General features: G+C 50.5%; 1 protein-coding gene across 9 annotated transcripts in view; it reads left to right on the forward strand.

Annotated features, from left to right (window-relative positions):
• The window catches only part of GNG7 (G protein subunit gamma 7), a 77,620-nt gene that overhangs the window by 48,917 nt on the left and 11,242 nt on the right, over positions 1 to 17,461 (forward strand). The window contains exon 1 of one of the 9 annotated variants that reach the window (XM_074809031.1): positions 2,987 to 3,115. The exons of the other annotated variants lie outside the window; for them this stretch is intronic. The gene's annotated coding sequence lies outside the window, so the exon portion shown is untranslated. Of the gene's footprint in view, positions 1 to 2,986; positions 3,116 to 17,461 lie in introns of those variants that run through there. 9 annotated transcript variants of the gene reach the window in all.

A 17,461-nucleotide genomic window follows, 5' to 3' on the forward strand; every position in this document is an offset into this window, starting at 1 on the left:
GGTCCTTTTGGATGTAGCCAGGTTAGTGCCAGACTTGAACAGGTTAAGCAGTGGGAAGGGAAACCGGAGTCCGGTTTTTAATTACTTGGAATTTGAGGAATTGACAATTAGCTTTCATAGCAAAGCAGAGCTGCTAGAAATTGCACTTCTTGCTTAGTTAAGACCTGTCTTTTTTATATGTCTAAATTAAGTTCTGCAGACAGTCAGGAGCCAGTTGCAAAACAAGCCCATAACGTGTAGTTAATGATCCTGTATTAAAATGAAAGTGCGTGAAAGTCCGGTGTGTTGCAGCGCAAACACGGCTGCCATAAATGTGCTTTGCCTGGCTTATTCTGAATTTAATTTTTTTTTAATGATGCCTGAGCGAGAGCGGGGCAATCGCTGTGTCAGGACCAGCTCTTCCTTAGGACCTTTGAGAGAGGAGATTGTTTGCATCCCCGTTCCACGCTCTTGCAGGGGCACCCCTGGTCCCTCGGGCTGTGCCTCCTCCCGACCCCGCCGTGGGACGGCTCCAGCCTTTGCATTTTACCTCCACACCTTACAAACAGCCGCCTGTGAGTTAGCGTCTGACTCAGCTTTGTCCTTTTACCGGAGTGAAAAGCGAAGTCTTGGGGGTTTTTTGCCTTCCTCCCCCTCCTCTCGCCGAGCCGGCAGCGCTGCGGAGGGGAGCGGTCCATGGCGCTGGCAGCGTGGGCAGGGAGATGCTGTGGGAGGGTTCCCCGACCCCGGAGCCGCTGCAGTGATGCAGCCGATTGACGTTATTTCGCCTGCATCAAAGCGACGGTTGCCTGGCTGCCTCGCTGAGCCCGGCTGCTTCTTGTGTTTAATATTAAAGTACAAAGCTGCGCAAAAACCACATGCTTTTTTGCTCTTTGAAGTGGTGCTGGCTAACTGCCTGAAAAACATTCTCCAGTGGTGGTGGAAAAAAAATCCCATTACGTTTTACAAATATTTTTGTTTTATTTCACCCCCTTCTTTCAGAAGCTTGACAATGGTCCTCTGGAGACTTGATCTCGTGTTGCTGGCAGAGGCTGACCTGTCCCCACAGCTGCCTGCCTTCATGCTGCCAATGGGACTTGATATTAGATTTTTGAAGAGAAAAACCTCGCATTTAGGTGGCTGGTTTTGTGTTTAGACAGTGTACAGCACCTTATCCTCATCTTGCTCACTGTCTGGCTCTCGGCGAGTTGAACGAGTAGGCAGGAGTTGAAGTTCAGGGCTTAAGTCCAGAGGTTTTTAAGCAGCTTGAGTGTGTTACTGCTAATCCTAATATAGTGGGGTTTAAGATGAAAAATATAATAAAATGAGTGAGGTGGTGTTTTCAAAATTAACATGCAGTTCCTGGGCAAGAAACACTGGACAAAACATTATTGGAATGGGCAAGAAAAGGGGGAATAGGATCAGCTGTAGAAGCTGACAGCGTGCGGCACTGCTGGCGTGCGTACGTAACCTGTAACTTTTAAATGCCCTGGTAAAGAGTTCCTCGTAACTTCAGCTGCTGAATGAAGATGTTAATTACCCAGGGATTAACAGCTGTGCTTTATGCATTACAGTGCCAGCTATACACACCTCGGGTGAGTCTCTTGTGTGATCTTTATCCAGGCTTGGTCACTAAACAGCAGCATTGCAGTGACAGAAGCGGCCGTCTGTGCTTCGGTGGTCACACAGCGGGGCAGGTGGCAGAGCTTTTTCGAGCAGAATAGAAATATTGTGTGGCCATGTCCTCTCAAATGCAGTTAGCGTTAAATTGCAGGTATGCAAATTGGGGCTGAAGGGCACACGGCTAGGCTGGACTTGGCTTCCGAGTCATTTCAAAGGTGAAATTTTTCACATTTTGCAAACGTGAAGGTCAATAGAAATCTTTCCACGAGACTTTTAATATCGGTGCTCGTTCAGCTTTCTTAAATACATCAAAATCCATTGCCTCTTTCGGTGGGGGATGCCACCCACGTATGCAAGGCTGTGCTCTGCTTTGTTTATTGTAAGTTAGGTCTTAGCACGAATTCTTTTAATTTTCTCGTGCAGAGGTGCAGCGGTCGCTGAAGGGGTTTCTGCAGCTGTGATTTAAGAGCCAAACCATCTAAACCCTCTGCGGTCCAGGCCCGGAGCGTTCGGCTCCCTCGGCTGTCGCTGTGCGGTAGGCGACGAGCGGCCTGGCGTTGGACAAGCAATGCCAGCGTGGTGGTTCGTGTATCTGTGTAAATGGCTTCGAAAACTAGTAAAATTCCACTAATCCCTCTGTAAGTGAGCTTATCGTGGGATACGAATTTCCTGTTGCCTGTCCCCTACTGCTGAACGCAATAAAACGGGCAGCCAGAAGATCACGTTGGTTCCTGTATCGGTGCCTGTCGTTTGTTCCAGTTCGGGTTAACTTGCCCCTCTGGAGGTGATGGTTTTCCAGTTTTCCTCTGGCTTTCAGCTCTGTTTTGGTATTTAGAGATGAAGCTTATAAACAGGTCTGTTTAAAATACACAAGCATGATATAAGCTGTATTGACACAAGTGAATGTGGGGAGGGCAGGGTGCTGATGAGCAGACACCTGTGAAATACCTTTTTTGCCTTAAAAAATACGGTATAATCCCATCCAGTCTCTGCACAGCACCCAAGGCTGCGGAGTGAGTTAAGTGTTGTATTTGCTGCTGTGGCTAAATAAGCTTGATGCATTCTCTCTCCCTTTTATGTGTTTTTATTAACCGAAACAAGGGATTTCTGCAGCGCCGGCCTCCCCTAGGAATGCTGGCTATGTGAAAAATGCCCCGTCCTGCAGCGCCGCTGCTCTCCCTTATCTGCCCGTCCCTCGCTGCCCGCGCCGTGGGCACGGGCTCTGCTCGCCGCGCAAATACCTTCCTGTCCTGGGAAGTGTCACCGCTGCCGCCGGCGTTCGTCAGCGCCTCTGTCGTCCCCAACCTGGGCCGGGCCCCCCCGGCAGTGCCAGCACACCCGGGTTGGGATGAGCAGGAGGGTCCCCCGGGGCCACCGGGCGCTGTCGGCACGCGGAGGGCACACGGCAGCCGCCGGCACGGCAGCGGAGATCACCGGGTGTTGTGAGCATCGCCCGTGTCTGATATCACAGGCTATGAGATTTCTTGGTTTCGTCGTTGTGAGGAGGCTGCAGGTGTTTTATAGGACTTTCTCAATCACTTTGTGTTGAATATTTGTTTATTCTTTCCTCTGTTTTCCCAGGAATATTCCAAGAGTGGTGGGAAACGGTGTGTACATGTTGTGGCCATTTTTTCTTGGAAAAATCACTGAGTGATACTGGATTGAGTTTTTATTTCTTGACACAGCTGTCCACAAAGAGCAGCTTTGGTCACCTGTACTCTTCCAGCCTTCGGCTCTCTCTGCTCCCTGGAGTCAAACTGAACTTCGGGTCCATCGTGTACCGGTTTGAATCAATCTGGTTTGAAACCAGGGGAGTGGGTCCTGGTGCACCCCTCGCCATTGCCAGCCGGATGGAGGTGGGGATGCTGCAAGCTGGGGGCCGGGCCACTGCCTTGGGGTTTGTTTCACCTTGGAATGATCGTACCAAAAGTAAAGAAGGCTTAATTTTTGTCTTTTACTGGGCTAATTATGTTTGTTCAAGCTCTTCACTTACTAGGCAAAGCAGGATCTAAATTGGGTGCCTCTTTTAACATCTTTTCAGCGTACGTGGTTTTTTTTGGACCACGTTTAAAAGTACTTTTGTCCGTTGTGTAAACTTTCTTTAAAGGGAGTGAGATGTGATTGTCTGGCACATCTCGGGGTGGGCAGGCAAAGCCCGAGGTCTCATCTGCTCGGGAAGCTGCTGCTGTTGAGTGCGTGGACTCACAGGCCAGTGCCTGTACCAGTACATCTCCCCGACTGGAGGTAGGCCTGCTCTGGATTAGAAGCACCTTATACTGGTTTTAACTAAACCCAGTTGTAGTTGGACATTTTGTTGTAGATTTAAATGGGAAGACTGGGCTGACTGCTCCTTTTGCTTAATTGCCATCACTGTCAGTCATCACTCCCACAAATGAAGAGCCTTGATTGATGGTGTGAGAGCTGCTACTTGCTTTTCGCATAAGGGTGGTGAAAATCTCTCGCTGATTATTTAGGCTCGTCTGGTCTGACTTTACATGGAAATGTTTTAGGAGCCCTTACTGTCTAAACTGTCTAACAGTTTAAAAAGAAATATAAGCAGGAAGCCCCAAACAGCTCGAGAAGATAATTTTTAACCAGTTTTTGCTCTGCCTGCAGGATGTTTTGACCATTTCTCTCCCCCACAAACATGCTTCTTGAATTCAGATTAAGCAAACAGGAACAAAGCGTTCTTGCTCAGGATTAAAAGTGGATGCACGTGAGGGCTGTTTGCGGTAAGTCCGTGTATAGATGAGAGCGAGCGAGCGCTTCTGGAGCTGGGGAGAGCTGTCTGGGCGAAGGGTTGGTCACCCTGAAGGGCTCGTCCCTCCCCAGGAGCCGCAGGGCTGATGCTCGTGGCCAAGAGGCCATCAGGTGCCTGCTCTGGCACCCCCAGGGCCTGGCACGCCCGGCTGGAGAGCTTCGTGCTCCCCAGGAGAAGCAGGAGGCTTGTCGTGCTTTGGCCGAGCATACACAGAAATCTGTTTCTTAAATGAGACTTTTATCGGAGCAGAGATTTTTTTTTTTTTATTCAGTGGTATATTTTGCCTCAAGATCTGTGTGATTTGAAGTAGGCCACCTGCGTTGGAGACTCATTATTATTAAAAATATTCTTGGTGTCCTGCGTTTTCCTGTTTAGACACACAACTGGAAGGCAATACCAGTATTTCTGTGATAACGAGCAGTTTCAGGCCCTGCAGCCCGTGATTGTATTTTCTCTCCCAGCTCTGACTGAGCGGGTGCTGCCGGTACCGACCCTTCTCCAGATGTCAGGGTTTGTGTTGCTGTTGTGCGCAGGGAAAGCTTTCGCCCTTCTCTTTCTTTCGGTTTCAAGCCAGCAGCCAGGCACAGGAGTAATTTTTCTTTTCATTTGGCAAGTGAGTTCATACAGAAATGGGGGGTTAAAGAAGCCACGGAACTGGGTTTCTTGTCCAGGGTGTCGATAAAAACTGGGGGCAATAAGTGCCACTGGGCAATTCTCAGAGTTTCGGTAGAGGGTTGACTTTGCAGTCCCCTGGGACTTGGAGGTTCAGGCGAGCGGGTGCCAGCGATGCTCAAGTGGGTGCAGTGTGAGAGAGAAGGATGGCACCTGCGTAACAGCAAGTGCTTAATGCCGTGAATTCAGGCAAGTTTGAATGTTTTACATATCTCTGGTTTTTTCTCACCTGTAGTAGATGATTTTCTAAATATAAGCAAATAGTCAGTGAGCCAAAGGTTGCCCATCACCTGAAGGCAGATCCCTCACGTGCTTTCTGGTACAACCCTTTCACACAATGTGTAAAGTTCCTTTTTTAGCCTCTGCCTGGTTTCCAGCCCCAGCCTTTCCCCGGCAGTTCCCAGTCCCAGCCCTGAGCTCAGAGCTGAACCGCTGCCAGCCCAACGTGACTTCTCTTCCTGTAAGAGAGACAAAAGAAAACGACCTTCTGCTTCCTCTCCCTGTCTGCCCAGCGGATTCCAGCGCCGATGTAGGAGTTGCTCCTTGTTGCAAACCCTCACATGATGTTGCAGTCATCGGTATTACCAAAAGACCCGGGTTTGCATGAAAACAGCCGCACAGACGCTGCAGTCACATGGAGATACTGGCCTTTTCTTTTAGGGTAATTGCTTTGGCGGTTGAAACAAGTGCAAAAGTAGTCATCGGGCTGATCAAACTGTGTCCTCATCCCCGGTTGGAAGCAAGCCTCTTCGGTTTTGCCTGCCTGCAGCTGACTTGGGGAGGGAGGAGGAGCCCCCAGCTCTGCTGACCTATTGTGAGTTTCTCCTGAGCATCATTTTTGCCCTCTGTAGCCAGATCAGTAACAAAAACAAGATGACTAGAAGAAGTCACAGGACTGCTCTCCTATCAGCGTTTTATGGGTGTATGAAGAAAGCAGCAGTATTTACTCTCATGTGATGTCTCTGCTGCAAAAGGTCACTCACATTTCCAGTGACATTAGAAGGAGCTGACCCCAAATGCAAACAAGCCCCTTCTGGAGTCAGTAGCTGGCAGGGAACAAGCATCCCACAAGCGAGTGTCACACCAGCCCAGGATGCCTCGAGCTGTTAATTATTTCTGAAGCATGTAGTTAAGAGTTTGAGTTTTTGCTTAACACCAAGCTATAGGGAGTGATTTTTCAGAAGTACCAGTGTGGAATTACAGGTCTGAATTTTCCCAGTGTAGATGAGGTTCCTGCCTTATGAAAAAGATTCTCATTTTGGGTTTATATTAGCAAAAAAGGTATGTATTTAGTGCAGCACATACCCAGACACGACCAGCTCAGACCTTGGAGTGTGCTGGACAGATGTTGTGATGTTCTGCTTTGCTGTTCAGTACCCGAGATGAGTCCTCCACGCGTGCTACGAGGATGTGCCTGTTCACTTTAGCTCAGTCCCAGCAATTACACAATCATCGATGTTGCCTAATTCCGTGCAGAATCGCTTTCCTCCTTGCTCGTAGCTGTAAGTAGCTCTCTGGCAGCATGTGAGATATTAACACGGACTGGGATCGTGTTTGTGTCGATTCAAGGTCACTGAAGGACTCGCAGGGGTTAGCTTAGTGGAAACTGCTCTTTTCTCACTGCTTGAGGTCTGTAGTCGCTGTCTGGACATATTGCCCATGGCTGTCGAGTCAATGCGTTACTTAATCGGTGTTGCAATATTGAACTTTCTTTAGCAACAGGCTGTCTAGGCGCTGTGTTTTTCAGGGTGCTGTGTTGTTCAGGGCATGGTTGTCTTGATTCATTGATGGCACCATTATGTCTAGAGAGATTTTGGCTTTCAGTCTCTTTGCCCTGAAACCCCTGTTGCTCCACTCCAGCACTGCTTACGAGTTCGTTCGCATCTTCCAGGTGACTCCGTAGGACGAGCAGCGAGCGGGTGTTTCAGACCTGAGTTTCACGTAGATTGGAAAAGCGTTGCAAGCTCTCGCTGCAGGTTCGGGTGCATCTGATTTCTTCGCTGATTCCAGATGCAACTGCTATAAACTGAATTCAGGATTTTAAAGCTATATTGTGCTTATTTTGCTGCTCACATCCTCACCCCAAGAGTATTTGCAATGAGTAACCTCACCCACAGCACTACAGAAGTAGAAAGCATTTGCAAAACTAACAGCAGAAAACCTTTGGTGGTAAAGCAAGCAGGTGTGACCCAGATGTGTCCAGAGCAGATGCACTGAGTAAAGAGGTCTCCATGTGGCTGTTCCTTGGCAATAATTGCAGTTTAAAGCAAAGGAAAAAATTCTCATGAGCGGCTCACAGTAAAGATCTGATCTGTGAACCTGGAAAACCAGCTCTTCTGTGTTTTTGACAGAGGAAAGCAAATGCCAGTCAGTGTTTCAAGCTCTGCTAGTTGAGATGTGCTGAGGGTTCTGCTAAGAAATGTACTTTAAAGGCCTCTAGCAGGTTGTTGTCTGGGTGCTGAGACACCCAGCTGATAGAACAACCAGGAATTTAGCACAGAAGTATTTGAATCGGCTGGGCAGGTGACTCTTCCCCTTGCTTTACAGAACAGAGTTCCCGGTATTATTATTTAGACCGTTCTTATTTTCACTTAAGATATCACGATGTTCTGAAATGGGGCAGACTGAAAACAGAAAAGCAAAACTTTCTCCATGCAGTGATTATGCAAACCCCATCTGGGGCCTTGGGGCCAACCTTTTAGTCACTGCTGATCGCGGCAAACACAACCAGCAGGAGCCAAGTATTGCGAACGCTCTGGTTTTGATAATGTGGCTTCACAAAGACTTTCTGGACACATGAAGTGTAAAGCAACGCTCTGACAGCCACAGCTATACGGTGATTTATGTGCTTTCTTTGGAAGCTGGCTTAGGTGTGCTGTAGCCAACCCTGTATCAGCCTCTTAGGTCACACAAAAGAGGCTGAAATGCTTTTGGCTCCCGTTCCTAAAGAGGTTTCTTCATGGCTCTGTGCTACACCAAAGCTCATCAACGAGCTAGTCAGCATTTTTCTTGTTTGCTCAGCATCAGCTGAATGCTGCTTCCCAATACTGGGAGGCTTGTCTAGAGAACAGTCATACAAAGAGGTTCGCTTATCTTCCTGCACTTGAGCAGAAAGTATTTAATTTTTAAGTAAATATTTTTGCCATAACCTCAGGCTTCCCCCCCCCAAGCTTGATGGTTGCAAATACTCCCCTTGTGCAGGCACTGGAATGAAACCGATACAAAACGGAAAAATCGGAGGGGCGGTCGGCACATCTCCCGCCCCAGGCTGGGGGTTAATTCCCTGTAGCCTTACAGGGCACCAGCGCTGCTTCTCGGTTTGATTTTTGACGTTGCAGAAAGTGGGCTGAAGGGGGAGACTTCACCCTGAACTCCTTCAGTGCAGGCAAAAGCCTAGAAGGAAATAAATCAGCCTTGAATTCTGGTCCGAAGGTCAACAAGAGTGACGCTGGAGCAGATGGCCCGAGTGCCTCGGTGGGGGATGTCGTGTCCTCGAGCATCAGACGATCTCGTCTGCACCTCCCGGGTGACCGTCTCTGCCGTGACACCATCAGAACATCTTCAGACCACGCCAGCTTCGGTCTGGCCTGCAGAGCAGTAACGAAAGGTCTCTCTGTGTGTTTATAAAAGGTTCAATTACAGTGAATTCTGCTTCCAGGCTTATTCACACATGTGTGGGATCAGATGTCTGGTCTCTACGTGCCGCCTCCCCGCTGACTGTAACTGCGGCGTTGGGTCAGTGCCGGTTCCGGGGGAAAAACACGCTCCGTGGCAGCTCGAGGGATTGCTCAGCTGGTTATTTGAGCTTGATCCTGCTGGGGCAGGATACTGGGCTGAAAGTGGCACTGCAGACCGGCTGAAAACAATGAAACAAGGGTAAACTGCTGTTTGCTTTAGCAGTGGTTGGAAGGCTATTTTTAGCTACTTTGAAATGCCATTCAAATGCACGTAGGTATAATAGCTGCAGTCAGGGTAAGGAACAAACCCTGTTTCTTTTTCCATAACACAAGAAAAGGTGGCTGAGGGGCATATTGTGCTGGGGAGGTTCCTAAGAGCTACGCTACCCCGATTATTTACCAGTTCCCTATCTTCTCAAGAAGCCTTGAGCAAGCTCTGCCAAGCGATACAATGGCTATATTGTAGCTTGTGGTTCTGATGTAATTCCCACCAAACACACTTTCCACAATGAAAACTTGAAGTGGCTTGAAACCAAACTCCTTGCCCTTTCCATCCCCTGCACGCAGAGCTGTGTGAAGTTCAACAAACATGCTCGGCCGGGCTTGCTCAGCACAACCACCCTCCCAAGCCCTGCAAAAGTCCCAGTATCTTCTAGTCAATAGAGACTATAATCGGCACAATGCCTCTAATAAAGGCTGGTCCTCACAGTGTTTGCCTTGAATTCTTATTTTAGGCTTTTCTTGTAATCTTCTTTAAGGTCCATGTGGTTAACTTTCTTGCTAAACATGTGATCCTATTTTGGGGAGAAGCAAAATAAGCTTGAGATAATAAAAACTGAAGGCATTCTGCTCACAGATTGCCAGCAGAGAGGTGGCTTTGAATTCGTCAGAATGCTCGTGTGGCACAGGAAAATATTGGCTGTCTGGGACTCTCAGGAAAGAGACTTACCCCTGTGATAAGATAACTTTTAAAGGACAGTTTTATCTGGGCATTGCGGTGACTTGAGTGTGGAGATACGTCAGGGACTTGTTTCTTTTAATAGCCATGCCTTACTGATGGGGAAATTCTCGGCTGCTTTCTCCACCAAAACACAACAGCTCAGCCAGCTGACTCAGACCTGTTGCCCTCACCCCTGTTTTCTTTCCTTTTCCCTTAGAAAAGAGTTTGGCATCTCCTTTCAGCATTTCCAGCGTAGCCTGGTTTGGGGTCTCCCAGGTAGAAAGTGGATGTTTAAACTGGGCTGAAAAGCTTGAGATCGGGCAGCGATACAAGTATCTAAAGAGGAAACTGTGGGCACAACTACCAGTGACCAAAGGGTCCCTACTTGAAAACAGGGAGGGGTTTGGGTGGCTGGCAGTCCTTCTCGTGCACCCTCTGTTCAGGTTTTGGCGTGCAGGTCCGGGTGCATCTGCCCGTTCCTTGCTTCCAGCTGAAGATGAGAGCACGGCATCCGCGTTTCGGGTTTGGGGGAAGGTGAGTGGGGCTGCCTTAGGCAGAGGGTTCTCCCTCTTCACGCATTTGCTTATCTGCAGAAAACTCAGGACCCTTCCAGCCCCTGAGCAGCCAAGGAGTTGCCCAGCAGCGGGGACTGCCAGGCCGGCCGCAGGCGGCTCGCTCAGCTGTGTCACGGCTGGTGCCGTAAAATCTGCTGATCTCACGATGAAGTAACTTTTGTACTCGAGGCTGATAAATTGATGTGACCTCGTGGTGCAGCTGGAGTAGCCTTTGTACACTCAGTAAAGGAGGGAATGAAACGCTGCACCATGTTAAAACCTCCCCTGCCTGCTTTAGATGTCTTGGGTGCTGGTGCTTGCGGCGTTTCCCAGCTCAGATCTTGGGAGCGATGGGAAATTCTCAGGAAGCTTTGTGATACTCAGCCTAAACTTCCCTTTCTTTTATCTCCTCCTATAACTTAATATTCCTGTGCCATGACACACCCCAGCTTCCTGCTTAGTCTTTAGACCCTCCCGTTGAATGTGGAGCTGCTGTCAAGCCCTCCCAGACAAGGCCAAACGCCACAGTGGTCTGGCTGGGATATATGGATTTAGTTCTCCGTGTGCCCGCTGAAATCACTAACTCGGGGCCTCTTTTCAGGCCGTAATTGAAGACACAAGCCTGGGTTGGAATTGTGTTTATAGCCAGCGCAATCTCTGGACTCAAGGACCTAAAAACTTATCCTGAATCGTTTCCAAAACGATTGCACATAAAAATAACAACTTAATAAGAAGGACTCATCCTTCTTATCGCTTTCAGCAGGCTGATTGGGGTTTGGTGTGCTGGTGGTGTGGGTTTGCTGCTGGAAGGCTGGAGTGAAGCTGTGTGCTTCCCTTGCAGGAGCTGCAAGGACAGATCCATGTATTTTTAGTTTTGCTGTTATTCAGACATATACTAACCCAGAGTGTTTTTTAAAACGTGTTACTCCTCATAGTCCCTTTCTGGAAGGAAAGCCTGCGTGCCTCGGTGGGGGTTTTTGTCTGTGACACCACCTGCACTTGAGCATTGCTTAAGCAAAGCAGAAATATTCTGGGACTTGACAGTGGGCAATTTTCAACAAGCCAGACTACAAAACCAGCCTTCATTTCGGTGCTTTGTGTGAAGTACTCATTCTTTCATCCCTTTTCTTTGGGTAAGATCACAAAATCTGTTAGCTTGCGTTTCATGAAGATGTTTGAAGAGCATGTATTTACTTCAAAGATCATAAATGTCCTCGAGTTTAAAAATCTTCACAGAAGTGATTAACATTTTGCTGAGGCAGTTGTGGAGCAGCAGATTTTAAACGGTCCTTGAAGTACAGGAATTGACAACCTGATTTTGAAGAGCACGGTGGAAGTTCTCCTTTCTGTGTGTCTGAAGAGAAGGCTTTCATGCTGGGGAGGAGATCCGGATGTTGGGGGGCTCATGAGTTCTTGCGATGGTTTCTGCAGGCAGAGGGGTGGCATTTATGCAGCTCAGTCATCTCGAGCACTGAGAATTAGGAGAGGAAACGGCAGGTGACTGGAGAGGAGCAGATTCAGAGTGAGAGCCCGTAACACTGGGCTGGGGGTGAGAGGTGTTGGGGTGCAGCACTGGCTCCTGCCAGAGCCAGCTGCAGTTTTCCCTCTGCAGAAGCGGTGGTGGCTCCGGCAGCAGCTCCGGAGCTGTCTGGGCACAGATCACACCTGCACGGTGCTGGAGCAGCTTCTGCTCTTCTGCTCGTCCTTCCTTCCTAAATGGCTGCTGCTCATGCTGGCCGAGAGCTCCGAGTTGCGCAGCTGCTCCGAAGCACACAGGGAACGAGTGGCTACCGTGAAGTTTTGTGGGCTAATTCTCGTGGCTACCGTGAAGTTTTGTGGGCTAATTCTCGTAGCAGTGCTCCTGTGGAAGCCGTGAGCGCTCGCTGCCTGCACGCAGGGACCTGGTTTTCCCCTCTGTGCTTTATCTGTGACTGCACTGACCAGAAATGCAGGAAGGATGAGGACGGGGCAGACTCTGCAGTGCAAGTTCTGATTTATTTACTACCCTCAACCCGTAACAGCCCTCGAGCACCTTGACTAAAGCCCAGCTTTGGTTCCTGGTTTAAATTATATGGTGGAGCGTTTATTCTGTATCTGGCCATCTGTATCGTACCGTGGACTAACACATGAGCACAGTGGTGGCTCCGGACCTTGGCCAGGGTAGTCGGGAACCTGCTGCTCGCCCGCGGGCAGGCTGGCGCGGTCGCGGTTGCAGCCGGTTCTCCCGAGCACCACAAACACATCTGCAGCTCCCACACACGCAAGGAGAAACCTGAAAGTGCATCTGGCTTTGCATTTCAAACCCAGCGCCTTGCTGGTTGTGTTACAGCCCCTGGGTGATGGCTCCAGGTAACGACTGATGGAAATACCTTTGCACTCTTGCTTCTTTTTTTTTTTTTTTTTTTTTTTTTTAAATGCGTGGTCTAAAAATAAGGTTGGAATGTGCCGCAGTGACTCAGGGTACACAATCTGCAGCACCAGGGTGGTGATTGTGTGTAATTGCCCTGGCAGTCCTGCCAGAGGTCTCCACCCAGCTGGCACCAAAGCTGCTGCAGAGAAATCGGAGGGAAGGGGGAGTTTGAAGCCAGACCTGACACCACAACACCAGTTCACTGCGTGGGGGCTTCGGGCTACCCTGCAAACAAGGTCTCTTGAATGTTCTGCAGCTTAGCTGCCAGATGTGTCCTGCAGGAGTTCACGCTCTCGCAGCCAGGTAATCATTGCCTTTAATGGGAAGGAAATGGAGCTGCACGTCTCTGGGGATGCTCTCTCCTTCCAAAATCCTTGGCCAGATTGAAACTGGAGCAGTTCAAGAGACAAAATACTTGAGCAATTAATGGATCTTCTGGTAAAGCCAGAGCTGTGTCCGAGACACATGCCCCCTCTCCTACATCTGTGCTACACGCTGATTGCTGTTAACTTGTGACACAGATACCCAGGAGGAGTGGCAAGCGGCCGAGCACATCCTCCTCTTCAGCTGGCCTCCTCTGAAATTTAGGCAGAAACTTTTTAGGGCTCCAGGGCCGTACCCCGTGTCGCTGTGCCCCTCGGCGGGGTGGCTACTGAGCCCACCGCCCCCCTGCTCTGCGTGGCTTCGTGCCTTCCCTCGGGGAAACCCTGGAGCCTCCACTCAGAGCTTGGGGGTTTCTGTGCCGCACCACAAATAGAAAAGCAAACAAGCTGCTTTCCCACCCAGATTGTAAAAAAAAAAAAAAAAAATTTACTTCTGTGTGTCAAAAAAACCCAAATCTCCGACACGTTGGCTTGGGTGGTTTCCATCTGGAAACAGACATACTGAGATATTGGAGCTGGAAAAATAAACCCTGAAAAACAAATTGCTCTCAGTATGGATGTGGAATTGAGGCTCAGACTTCTCTTGGTCTAATAATGATGTGATTTTAAGCTTCTAAGATATTAAAAATGAGCTGGAGTGCAAGGCCCTGGTGACAGCAGCTCCGAAGGTCTGTCACTGCCAGGCTGGAGCTGCTGGTGGCTGCAGGAGGGACGTGAAGTATCGTGAAACACGTGGCCTAGTTACAACCTGTTGTAAGGAGGCTGTAATTTCTCTGGGGAGAGACAGCGTGAGGGGACGTTTTGCAGATCTAAAGGAGCTTACGGGCACTTCGGTAACTTGTTTACTGCTAAAGCGAAATGCTCTGGCGTTGCCGCCGCTCTCCCGTGCTCATCGTGCTGCTCAAGCTGCAGGTGATGCAGAACAAGGTGTGGAGAATAAGCTGGATGGTTTCAACACTGAAATGTGGGTAAACCCTCGTCCCGAGCAAGAGGCAGCGTGAAGTCCGGTGCTTCCCACCGCTGCCTCTTTAAGGAGAGTTTCTCCATCCTGGGATGGCTCCTCGGCCGAGCTCCTCGCTGCGCTCTCCCCGAGTATTGTCCCACGCCATAGAAATCTGGAGGTCTTAAAGGAGGAAAAAAAAAAAAAAGAAAAAATTGCTGCACTCAGGAAAAAATTCAATAGCTCATTCAGCTGTTAAGCTACTGATGCAGGAAGTGTAAAAGAAAAATGGAGCCTGCTTTGTTCTGCCCAGACAAGGAGTAAATGCCATTGCCCTAACAGCCTTTTTCTGTTCCAAAAAAGCATGAGGTCATCTCTAAAAGCAGTAACCACCGCGCGGGTTTACACTGGGTTACCAGTCCCAGGCTCCCCCCTCGTCCCCCCCTTTCACTGGCACCAGCCCGGCTCGGGGCTCAGCGCGGGGTCGCTCCGGCGAGGTGCGTGTTGCTCCGCTGTGGTGCCGGGGCTGCCGGTGGGCGCCTGGGCCGGGGGCTCGGGGCGCGGCAGGCCGCGTGCCGGGGGGGCGCCTCTCCGGCCACGCTCGGACGCCCTCGGCCTGCCGGACGAGGTTGCCAATCCCGTGTTGGGAGATGGTTGGACTCGATGATCCCGAGGGTCTTTTCCAATCTGAATGATTCTGTGATTCTCTGGTTTTCTGCAGGTGTGCGGTGAAACGCTGCTGGCGGTTGGGCTGCTCTTTCAAAGCAGAGTTTGGTTAAGGCTGAGCTCTGGGAGAGCGTTCTCCTCCCTCCACCCTCTCCCCACATCCCTCCGTCCGCACAGGACCCTGGTGCCTCGTCCCACCAGCCCCGTGATGGATGGGAGAGCGCTTGGAGGATGATGCTGGTGGCCGCGGGCTGTGAGCTCTCCCGGTGCTTCCCGTGGGCAGGTCCAGCACAGGGACATCCACCCAGAAGCACCAATCTCATCCATTTAATTTTCTTTTTTTTAATCTGGAGGGGGGGAAGACAAAAGCAGCATAACTCTGGCAGTTACTCAGATGTTCGCTTGTTTATTCAGCCTGCTAGGAGTGGCTGCTTCCAGCTATGAGAAGTATGGGAAGAATTCAGAAACTAGAGAGATCAGTGCATATTTCTTTCCTAGCGTAATGCTTCCTGCTGCGGGGCTGGAGAGGCTGCGGGTGGGAGCGTGCAGGTGGCACCGATTGCATAAAGGAGAAAGGGGTTTTGTGCCGAATCAATGATGAACAGTTTTGGGTGTCGCTCCTGCAGCGCAGCGCCGGCCGCCTCGCGGGGTGCAGAGCAGGGGCGTGCTGAGGCAAGCCCGGGTTCTCGGCACGCCGCGATGCCGAGGGTGGCAGTTTCACCCTCATGACCTGGATCCTGCTGTAACGTTTCGGTGCGGCGCCGAGGGCAGGGTGAGGCGAAGGGTCCCTCCCTGCGTCTCCGGGGACGGAGTGAGCTGTGCGGGGTGCTGAGCCCCGGCCCGCAGCCACCTGGCTCCATGATCCCTCACCTCTGAGCGGGGAAGCGCCGCCGGGGCAGGGTTGGGAAATGGATGAAAGGGCTGAGTGGGCAAAGTCCTGCTCGGAGCCAGACCGAGATGCTCGACAGAGGAGGCGTCTGCTTCGACAGGGAGCTCGTGCTGAGTCACGGCTCGTCAGAGCCAGCGCTGCTGTCACTGCTGTTGCTGCACGCTTCTGACTCAAGAGCTGCACCAGTTTTGGTTGTTTTTCTCCCACTAAAGTAGCCCAAATCATTACCTTTGCAGGCTACCTGGTACAGGAAGAATTAGCTTATAAAAAAGAAAACCTCTGCGAGGAGCGGAGGTGCCTGCTCCCTAGTCAGAAGTCGGGCTTGCTCTGACGTCAGAGGGCTGTGCAGAACAGATTCTCGGTACTGAAAGTGCAAAACGCTCCCGTGGAAATGCCTTTTTCACGTTTGCCTCGACGGAAGCATTGGAGCGCTGATAGCAGCACGCTGCCTGGAGCACCCCGCCTTTGTAAACACTGAAAAACCTTTTTTGCTGAAGGTATATGAAGAATGTGAATGCCAGAAATCTGCTTTTGTAACACTTGCTGCGATCCTTTAAATTCTGTTTAATGATGGAACCTGATCTAGAAGAGGGCAGTTGTGGTTGAGGCAAAGGCTGGGCTGATGCAGGACACAGTTATGAGCATCCTGACCTGCTTTCGGCTCATAATATGCAAACCAGTTTAAAACAGCAAACCCTGATGGTTCCAGAATTTATCCTAACTGAACTGCGTGGACTTTTCCTCCCGTGCTTTCCCTAAAAAAGGCAGAAATGCTCACGGGATGTTTGCGCTGCAGCCGAATCATAACTCGAGACTTATTTGCTCCATTCTTGAGCCTGCTCTGCCCTGCGCTTCTGGCTCCCTGTTTACTTGCTGCGAGGTTTCACAGCCCTCCCTCCCTGCTGCTTTTGTTGGCACTGACCTTGAAACACCACTGGGTAACGTATCACTGCCCATGCTCTCGCGTTCTCTTCTTTTTTGTTAATTTTCAGTGTTTAACTTACTGCGGCGGCACTTTTCATACGCCGTCCTACAACCACACGGGTGTGAAATCTTGCTGCAGCCCCAGCCCTGCTCGTGCCTCCGCAGCCGCCCGCCAGCTCGCTCCGCTGCTGGAGGAGCAGGGACGGCAGCCCGGAGAGTTGCAAGACCGTCTGATGACTTCAGCCCTCCTGGAATTGCTTACACGACGGCGTGAAAAACGCACGCTGAGCTAACACTGCGTTAACGCAATAAGAGTCGTTTCCAAAAATTGGGTTGTCCTCTCTGGGCAGCGCTGCCCTTCCCAGGAATGTGCCGGGGAGAAGTTGGAAGATGGATTAGCCGGGAGGGCAGAAGGTGCTCTGGCAAAGATGCGGGAAGATTTATTTCCTGCTGAATGATGGTTGGTTGTGACTCAGCAAAAAGCGAGTGGTGTCGTTCTGCAGAGTCATGAGTAGATACCGGGAAAGGAAAAGTCTGTCCTGGCCGGGCGCCGGCCGCGCTCTGCGGGCAGGGGCGGGGGGAGGTGGGTCACAGCCAAACACCGAAGGCTTCGCCCGCCTCGCAGGAAGGAAGCCTGCCTGTACGGATTATTTCCCCGCCGTCAGATGACAGAGCGGAGGCAGGAGGATGTGCACGAGACCTGGGTGTCCTGACTGTCCTGTGCTTCCTCCCCAGGCCCAGCCGCAGACGTCGCCTCCCCGTCCTTTTCCAAATGCTGTTTTTTTGCAACATAAAGATTGGAAAAGGGGCGACGTAGCCACGTCCTGCGTGTCATCCTGATTTGCACCACACATGCTTCGCTCCACATGCTTCTGCATGGCTTTTTTCCAAATACCTTTACCTCACGAGTTATTTACACACCCCTGTAAGTCTGCTGAATGACATCTTTAAAGTTTGTTTTGGCTTTTAAAAAATCCTAAGGACGCCCTTCATGTGCCACGCAGCAACCCACTGGATCTTTTGTATTGATGGTCTCCAGTTGC

Source organism: Strix aluco, chromosome 29 (genome assembly GCF_031877795.1).
Source record: "Strix aluco isolate bStrAlu1 chromosome 29, bStrAlu1.hap1, whole genome shotgun sequence".
Taxonomy (NCBI): Eukaryota; Metazoa; Chordata; class Aves; order Strigiformes; family Strigidae; genus Strix; species Strix aluco.